General features: G+C 39.2%; 1 long non-coding RNA gene across 1 annotated transcript; it reads left to right on the top strand.

Annotated features, from left to right (window-relative positions):
• The first annotated feature begins 4,606 nt into the window (after nucleotides 1–4,606).
• On the top strand, nucleotides 4,607–9,114 carry LOC119914052. The gene is made up of 2 exons (XR_005446716.1): nucleotides 4,607–4,661; nucleotides 7,802–9,114. It is a non-coding gene; the product is annotated as an uncharacterized LOC119914052 (long non-coding RNA).

Here is a 9,114-nt window from a genome sequence, read left to right as displayed (position 1 = left end):
TGTGTGAAGCCAGATACTGTTTTCTTGGATGGGGCACTTAATAAGTGGGGGGTATGGGGTCCTCCCCCAGAAGATTTTGAGCATTAAACCCTTAATTTCCTGCATTCTGGTGAAAATTTCTCTTCCAATTTCTGCCTTTTCTGCACCAATTTATGGTGGAAATGTCTAAAAACTCAGGTGGCAGGTGACAATTCAAAATATATCATTATGATAGAATATAATGTAGTGAGGCTCTCAAGCGTTCTCATTGCTTTTAAATATTTTTCTCCTGTAGATTTAATATCATCCCTCCTGAGTCAACACAAATGATTAAGTCTTCCCTCCTCTTTTGTGGGGAAGTAACCTTTTTAAATGTTTGTGGCCCCTTTTCATCTCAGTAATAAATGAATCCGTTTTAATTCAGTTATTGACTGGACTTTATTAGCTCATCTGCTAATAACTCAGTGTTTCCCACAGAATGACAGTGTCGCAGATGCAGCCTGTTAGCCTGGAAAACCCAGCTGTATTCTAACATTAATTTAGCTCTCCTTATTAGCTTGGCTCCTTACATGCTTGCTAATAACTTTTCATAGCTGGGTCTTCAACATTGACAGCGTTGTGTTGGACAGATTTGTGCAGCTGTGTTGAAAACAGACGTCCCCGGTACTCTGGGCAATGTTACTGATTTTTTTCGCCGTTTAAACTCCGAAACGATGTTGTTGCTCCGAGTCCAAGCGGGCGCCATCTTGATTACTGCGCAATACCTGCAAGCTGCCTGCCTGCTGTCGTCTTTTTCTGCAGAGAGGAAACATGCCGCTTGAGAACACACGGTGTTTTTTGCCATTTTGTGGCCGATCCGTTGGAGATATATAGACATGCAGGGTATCAAATGAGAAAGGTCTGCTGTGGGATTGTGTTCTCAATCTACAGGCCTGTAAATCATGGGAGTGCTTTTGGTGACAGGAATGTTGATGAATACTCCTGTTTTATCAATACTTCAATGTTTTGTCGTTTGGAAATAGGTTGTATGGACTGAAAAAGTGTTTTAAAGATATCTATCAATAAAAGTCAGCATTTTAACAATAAATATTGCCAAAATATGGAAATTCGTCTGGTATATTTGAAAATGTTGTATGATAACTGTTGTATTTTAGTTTATTTTCATAAGATTTACAGTTACAATTGCATTCTAGGTATATTAGAAGATATTCAGTTGCATTAAAAGCTTCCTCAGGATGGTTTTGATGGTTTATTGCATTAAAATAAAGCTTTTTCTTTATTGCATCTCCATGTAGTCTGTAAAAGTAAAATAAATATATTAATACACAATGGATTTATATTCCTTAGCTTCTGACTTTTCAAAGGAGACCAGAATTATGCATCTAGGCCAAATGGTTGAGGAGTTATTCCTGATTCATTTTGGGTTTGTAATTTTAGGCGTTTTTTCTGGAAAAAGGGGCCTGTTTTCAACAGGTTAACGAGGGAGAGAGAGAGCGACAGATCAACGAGCGAGAGGATGTGCTGCGCGAATACGCGCTGCCTGCAGCACAAATACGAAAATCAATATGTGCCGTTCAGCACTGATATTGTGGCAGGCCGCCACAAATAAATGAACGTACGGGAAACACTGTAACTTATCTGCTCATGTTCAAACCTTTCTGCACATTCAGAATCTCTCACACATATCTGTGTTCTCTGACATGCAAAGAAAAATGGGAATTCATATTTATTTAACTACATGCCCTATACTGCATTATGTTACTGATTCGCTAAACTGAATGAGACGAGGAGGCGCTCATGCCGAAAAACGAAACTAACCGACAGCACCTGTGATCAGACAGAAAGCTCACGAATAATTCAACACACTTAAACTTCAGCACCTCTGATAAAGTGCCGCTAAAAATCCCCACCAGAGGAAGTCAGGGCTTCAGTTTTTAACGTTACATTTTTAGAGCCTACTGAAACTACAGTATATTTTTTGGCACAAACTGTCTGCGACTCACAGCGCGAGGTGGGTCCACGTCACTCGCTGGTGTCGCAGCGAAGCTGCTTTCAGGGTGAGTCCGACAGCGGAATATCCCTCTTATAAATGTGTAACCACTGCGATAACAAGACGTTCACGGTGTATTCCTCAGAAAAATAAACACTTTTCCAACAAGAAAGAGAGCGTCAGTTTTCCAGAGTTTACACAGTAAACGCCATGTGGATAAAGTCTTAGAGATGATACTCTGACTTCCTGTTCCCATGAAGGCAGCAGGAAGCTGCACCACAAGTAGCTGACGGAGAAAAAATGCAGTCTCGTCCAGTGGCAGTGGACTAAACTGGCAGGCTTTAATGTTGCAGACCACAGTTGTTTGCAAGTAGTTTAAAGTTTAAACTCGTATTGTGAATCTTAAGTGTAAACTCGCCTTAGAATTTCCAACCAACAAAGGCCCCCCAAAAGCAGCTCAGCGCCCCCTATCGTCCTCGGAACGGCCCCTGGGGGGTGGTACCGCCCCCGTTGAGAAACACTAGTGTATACGTCCATCCTCACTTGATTTATTGTGTTGCTTTACGACCCATGTTTACGTTTTTTAACGATCTCTATTGGCCGTGTTGGCTGAGTCAAACCCAGGACTTTCACACAGGAGAACCGCGTTCCATTCCCCTGTGAAATCAAGTAAATGTAGAGTTATTTTCAGTTTGAAGCCAACTTTAGCCCTAACAAAATGTAGCAGAGCATTTATTTCAACAGAAATGGTGGTGCCTTGAACATCCTGTTGCGTACGCCAACCACTGGACTTCACTGTCTTTTAAATGTGGCTGCTGATTGGGTAACACCTCTGACACACCCAATAAATGAGGAAAAACATACCTGCAGTTAATGAAATTAGATTAAATATATTGTCAAGTTATGTTTGTTCAAAACAAAGCCGTGAATGTGTACTGCACTAAAGTAAATGTTTGTAATGACATTTTCATCCAAAAAATTTTATGAAATGTTTGTGTTCATGAAAATTCTTTTAAATTTTAATAATGATATCTGGTGAAATATATTTTTTGTTTAGAAGTTTTTGTTTATTGAGCTCCTTAAATATATATTTTTAATGATATGCAGTGTTCATGTCATTTGGAGCGACCACTCATCATGTGGTGCGACCAATAATAACAATAATTGTATTAAATTAAAAATAAAATATCTCATTCCTGTGACTGAAATATTAATTACTGATACAGTAAGTTTAAGTGAATGGTATTTTTTAAATATTTTTATCAGTTTTATGCAATTTACAGAGAAAAATGATCAATTAACTACATATAAGAAGGGGATTGTGACATTATAGAGCAAAAATATAAGATCATTATTTACAAAAACCCAAAAGAAAATCAAATACATTGTATCTAAAACCTTTATTTAACTGAGAACTTGTAAAAACTGTTAAGCATGTTAAGGAAATTAATTAATTTTAAAATAAATTATGGTCGCACCACATGACATTTTGTAAGGCCACAAACAGTTTATGTAGCTGAAAAAACACTAAAATCATTTAATTTGAAAAAACTACATTCATTTTTGTGTACTCAGCATTCTTAATGTTTGAACAATGCCAATAAATGTACCTGGGTCATCCCGTCTGTCTGTGTGTCCCTCCGGTCAGTGACGTCACTACTCAGAGGGAGGCCCCTTCCTGCAGATCGGTTATAAAGGGCCGTAAGCGTTGCATTAAAGTGCGTTTTTTTACCCACCAAACAGCTTCAGCTTCACCAAAAGGAACGTCAGTGTCACTGAGTTAAATCTCGTTTTGTAGCTTCTCTGTCAGAGTTTGCCTCCTTTTCTTCCTGCAGTCAGGACGTATTAATATTAATGAGCGGCGTTTCACTGACCATTTATAGGCAACTATGGGCATTTGAAGGGTTGGACATGGAGCTCCCTCACATGCCCCACATTTCAAGTTGATTGTGATTTATAAATGGAACTTGCATACAAGTGTGCGTACGCACAAGTCTGAATATCTTTTGGTGGATGCCATTTTTGGCTTTTGGGAGCACGTACACTTTTAGTGAGGTTTCTATGCACAGTTTTATAAATGAGACCCCAGGACTGTAACGGTGAGGCTTTTCCATGCCAACAGTAATTTTAGCTGGGGCATCTTTCAGGTAGTCTAAGTAGCATCCTTTGGGCTTTGCCACTGGTAGATTTACGAGTTATGCTGAGATTGTTTATATTCTTTCTCGGGAAAGTTTAAAAAAAATTAATCTTATGAACCATTAACAACTCATATATAAATGGTTTGTCATTAAAAGAACACACACACAGACTGGCCTGAGATCAGCAGCATGTTATTGATCTGTGTTGACATGAATAGGTGTATGAATGTTGTGCTGACATTTGGATGATGTCTGTAGAAGGCTGACATTATGATGATCCACAATAACACAATGACAAAGTCCCTCTACTCATTTTAGGGAAAAGCTCATTGAATTGATTAGAAATGGATTTTTATCTCCATCATTTATTCTTTATTCAGATTGTGGAGCTGCAGTTTGTCAGAGATCAGCTGTGCTTCTCTGGCCTCAGCTCTGAAGTCCAACCCCTCCCATCTGAGAGAGCTGGAGCTGGGTGACAACAAGCTGCAGGATTCAGGAGTGAAGCTGCTGTGTGGTTTTCTGGAGGATCCACACTGCAGACTGGAGACTCTGAGGTCAGTTATTCAGTTATATATGAGTTGTTAATGGTTCATTAGATCATTTGGAAAGTGTAAGAAAATTATTACATAACAGCATGTTTTTTATTTTTTTAGTTATTTAGAAATGGTCTAATAGGACGTGTTCATAGATGTTTTATGACACTTAATTCTACAATTTATGTTTAATTCTGGTTACTAATGGTTAGTAAGTATTTTGTGTGAGCTCATCTAAAGTGAGGACTGTCTATATCTTACAAAGCATTTACAAATGATATTGTAACACACAAGAATCAGAGGGCCTCAGAGGGAGGCCCCTTCCTGCAGATCGGTTATAAAGGGGCGGAGCTCCGGGGCCCCCTTTGCTCCGGTGCACAGGCTTTGCATTAAAGTGCGTTTTTTACCCACCAAACAGCTTCAGCTTCACCAAAAGGAACGTCAGTGTCATGTGATTTATAAATGGAACTTGCTTACAAGTGTGCCCTACGTACAGTTTTATAAATGAGACCCCAGGACTGAGGCTGTTCCATGCCACCAGTAACGTTAGCTGGGGCATCTTTCAGGTAGTCTTCGGGGGCTTTCACACCTACATCGTTTGGTCCGGACTTTCGGACTGTTCAGTTTGGTACGAACCAAAATTGCAGGTGTGAAACCTCCCCCGGACCACGGTCCGGACCAAACAGACAGAATTTGGTCCGACCAAAAGAGGTAGTCTCGGTCCGGATCAAACTGAATCATGGTTTGGTTCGTTTCTGGTGTGAAAGCATTTTGTGGATGGTTCAGACTTTCAGACTATTTACAGGAAGTTTGGCGGTTGCTGTTTAAACTGGAAACAAGTAAATGCATGGAGAAATGCATTGAAATAAGCACACAAATATAAATCTCCCATGACAGCTCATCTTTAGATACAGACGGCCACAATAGAAGCACACTGCCACCCATCGCTCTGGTCTCTGCTCAAACGGAGGTGCAGATTGTTTGCTGTCTTCTCCTCCTGTCCTGTTGGCGACAATATAATGTTCGCACAACGAGGACGTTTAATTGCGAATTTGAACTAGCCTTCAGTATAGTTGGTGCTGCAGGTAGTAATGCTATAATAATAACAATATAGTGGCAAATATGCATATGTACATTTTTTATTCATTCATTCTAGTCAAAGCTCCCCGCTGAACTGTTTAATAAACCAATCAATGTCAAGTACAGGGAGACGCAGCCAACGTAGACGATGACGACAGGACGCAGGTCTGTCAGGTAAAGTCCTTTAGTGCGGTCGCAGAATTGCAGTGTGAAACCAAACCAAAACTAACCGAATGTATCAAAACATGAACTTTGGTTCGGACCTTGGTGCAGACTTTCAGGTGTGAAGCCCCCTTAGTAGCATCCTTTGGGCTTTGCCACTGGTAGATTTACGAGTTACGCTGAGATTGTTTATATTCTTTCTCGGGAAAGTATAAAAAAAAAATCTATGAACCATTAACAACTCATATATAAATGGTTTGTCAGTAAAATAATACTTCATTTATAAATAGTGAACCGATTATGTATAAAGTATGAAAATACAATTATTAAGCACATTATAGATGAGCTTATTAATAAAGAATACAACATGTATAACTGTTTAGAAATGACTGACTAATGTGTATTAATGTAAGAACAATGGTTTATAAATGATGAATTCCGTATTTACTAATACTTCACTAATGCTTTACAGTGTGTAGTTATTTAAAGTGCTATATTTCTTTGTTTCTGTTGGTTTCAATGTCTTTTCACAAATAATCTCTGATCACTGATATTGATCCTTCAGAACACACACACACACACACACACACACACACACACACACACACACGCACACACTGGCCTGAGATCAGCAGCATGTTATTGGCTGACATTATGATGATCCACAATAACACAATGACAAAGTCCCTCTACTCATTTTAGGGAAAAGCTCATTGAATTGATTAGAAATGGATTTTTATCTCCATCATTTATTCTTTATTCAGATTGTGGAGCTGCAGTTTGTCAGAGATCAGCTGTGCTTCTCTGGCCTCAGCTCTGAAGTCCAACCCCTCCCATCTGAGAGAGCTGGAGCTGGGTGACAACAAGCTGCAGGATTCAGGAGTGAAGCTGCTGTCTGATCTGTGGAGAGTCCACACTGCAGACTGGAGACTCTGAGGTCAGTAGAGGGTTGGAGTCAGTCCATGCTGGTTTCAGCAGTATTGTACTAAACACAGTTAGTATCAAAGCAGAGATCCAGTATTTCCTGTAAACCTCCAACCTTCTCAGCGGCTGCTTACCTCAGTGAAGCTGTGAGAGGAGAATGGTGACAGGCTTCAGGATTGGACAGAAAGACAGAGAGAGAGAACAGCCAGTGATCATGTGTTTGAGTTGATGTGAAGACGACTGTTGTTGTTGTGTTCATGTCTCCAGGAAATAAAGCTGGATTCCAGCTGACAGCATCACAAGATGTATAGAGACAGTGGTCCTCATTCATCAAACTGTCGGACCATCAAATCTGATCTCAAAGTGTTTGTTCTCTCATTTCAACACTAAACTACTGATCAGTCTTTCTACAGAGCAGAACCTCTGCTGAAGTCCAGTAAGCATAGCTAATGTTTAGCTGTTCAGTCTTTGTATGAACATGTAGGACCTTTAACATCATATATATATCTGTCTATGTGTCTTTAGTTTGGTCCAGATGTTTTTAGAACAGTCTCCATATTTACAGATTTGTCCTGTAATATTTCCAAAGTAGCTGAAATATTCAAATGTGACTGAGCGGCTGGTTTTTAACAGCTTTTAACAGCAGTAAATCCATCATTCCAGTGAGCAGTGAATATCTCTCTGTCTCTGCAGTCATGATGCGTTCAGGGACTCTCAGCACTTTATTTCCACTGTGGACTTGAGTGAAACCTGCAGAGTAAACAGAGCTGATGGCCAAAGTCTCTGCAGGTCTCAGTGTGTTCACTCCAATACGTTAACATGAGAGCTGAAAGGAAGCTGGCTACGCTACACAGCCGCTCCACTTCTGGTCTGAACAGGACTGAAGTCCCTGCTGGTCTTTATACTGGATGTGCTGCATCACTGACTGACAGCTGATGAAGGGAGTCTCTGTAAACTGATTATGACTTCTGCTCTCTGTCTTCTTCTCTCATCAGCTGGTGATCTCTGTCAGAGTGTGAGGGGTCAGAAAGGTGGAGGTGTTGAGAGAGGATCAGCTGTGTCCTGATGATCCAGAGAGGTTGAAGCAGCAGCATCAGCTTGTGTGTGGAGAGGCTCTGACTGGGCCATGTTACTGGGAGGTAGAGTGGAGAGAAGAGCTTCATCCAGCAGTGACTGACAGAGGAATCCCAACAAAGGCTGGGATTTTTAATTTTAATAATAAAATTCTGCTGTAACCTACCTATTTACTTTTTTGACATTCAGTTATTACCTGTATCGAAGTTTGGAAAAAATGTAGACCTATGTATCACCACATAGTTGTTGGAAAAGTTGCGAAACATACTTGACTCACTCTGATCTACATGTTGTCATCTTTCACAACGGTGAATAAGATGTTGGTTGAGTCGCGCAGGCAGAGTTTCTTCATAACGGGCGCATGCTCCGCATTTTCCCACGAAGAATGCACTTTGATTATGCATATATTTATATATGATGAAACTACCAAATCTAACACTGTGGCAGCCAGTAAAGCCAGGGAGGCTTGTTGGCAGTGTAGTGAGTAAATTTGCAATTAACTTAACAGTGTTCTTGTTGTAATTTTCTATTGTGTATTTTATGGACTCTTATGTGTAATGTGATTAAAATGTACAAGTTCAAGGTACAACTGCATAATAAGTACATTGTAATAAAATAAAAAATGGAGCCTGGGGAGAGGGGTAATAATAATCTGAGGAAAAACTTTATGAGGAACTAATTATCACAAATCGACAAGTTAAAATTTTAAATAATCTCTGACATTATATATAACATAAAACATTTATGAGAGGAACTATCGCTTCACTTTGTAAGGCTGCAAAATACCACGCATACCTCTGCCATGTATTATGCATGCAGAAAATTATATTATAGGATCCTTCACAGCCAGATTTAGCAACGATGAAATACTGTTGATTTCAGCCCTCATCAGACTTTGCGGTGAAGTGGGCATATTCAGAAGAAAATTGGGATTTTTTTTAGGGAATTTCCAAGTTCTTGTAAATCTACCATTTTCATGTAGGAATTTTTTTCTTGGATTATACAACCTCACCCTGGCTCTGTATTTTTCAGGTATGTAAAATAGTCAATCAAAATATGTGATACATTTAGGATTATTTAATCAGATTGCACTAAAAAGGAGGCCTAATTCCACTGTCTATTTTGTACAATGACAATAAATGGTTTTTATTCTATTATATTCTATACAGATTTTTAAATGAATGATTTAATTTATTAAAAATTATATCAAAATTAAATTAAAAAAATTTAAAAA

The sequence above is a fragment of the Micropterus salmoides genome, unplaced genomic scaffold, assembly GCF_014851395.1.
Source record: "Micropterus salmoides isolate LMB-PRFRI ecotype aquatic unplaced genomic scaffold, ASM1485139v1 Ms_hic_scaffold_1, whole genome shotgun sequence".
NCBI classification, from domain to species: Eukaryota; Metazoa; Chordata; class Actinopteri; order Centrarchiformes; family Centrarchidae; genus Micropterus; species Micropterus salmoides.
Note: the sequence above shows the minus strand (reverse complement) of the source record. Positions and strands in the feature narration are given on the sequence as shown.